This window comes from Galeopterus variegatus, unplaced genomic scaffold, assembly GCF_000696425.1.
Source record: "Galeopterus variegatus unplaced genomic scaffold, G_variegatus-3.0.2 Scaffold27292, whole genome shotgun sequence".
NCBI lineage: Eukaryota > Metazoa > Chordata > Mammalia > Dermoptera > Cynocephalidae > Galeopterus > Galeopterus variegatus.
Window position 1 is genome coordinate 1,606 of NW_007753403.1, and position 917 is coordinate 2,522.

The window sequence follows — 917 nt, forward strand, 5'->3', positions numbered from 1 at the left end:
AAAAGAAGAGGATGTCTCTCTCCACAAAGCCCACTCCAGAGTGACAGAAAAAGCATCTGCTCTATGATAATATTGGGGGACCTGATCACACCTCTTAGCCCTGGACAGATTATCTAGGCAACAAATCAACAGAGTAACCATTACTCTTTCAGAAGGAAAGAAGAAATCTAGGGTTATCAGAGGTGGGAGAGGGGAGGAAGAGGAGGATGGGGAGAGATTGGACAAGGGGCATAAAGAATAAGCATGATTTTTAGCAATATATATCCAAGTGATATTGATTTAATTAACATATGTCAATGTTGAACCCCCAAAATATGTATAATCAATTATGATTCAATAAAAATTTAAAAAATAATAATAACAAAAAGAAAATATTCAGGAAGGAATTAGTAGTGATGTCGCACAATTCCACAAATATTAAGAAACAAAACACTGGAGGACCAAGATGGCGACGGGTCTAGAGCGGCCGTGACAGGAGACAGCACAATCCTGTGAGCCGTGCGCTGTGATACCAGACTATTGATTGCATTTCCAAGAGCAACAAAAGGCGAATAATTCTTTCAACAACGATCCTACATCGACAAACAAGCAGCAGCAGGTTCGAGGTTTTGGGGCCGACACAGAGGAGGACTCCTGAGAGCGCCCAAGTCCGGCTGCGGGAACAAGCGATCAGCCCAGACATCAAAAGCCAGGAAAGCCAGCAAAAGACTGCGCAGAGCCAGAGTGAAGCGCACCAGACCGCCCCAACTCTGCGACCTCTGTAAGTCACCCCCAGCCCAGCCTCACTTGTGGGGCGAAGACCGACTGCTCCCCGCCCGCCTGGCCCCCGCCCACCACACCAGGCTAGGCGCCCACATTAAAGCTGCCTCCATTTTCTCGGTGGGGGTGGAGAAGGCCAGCTTAGGGAGGGCAGGACA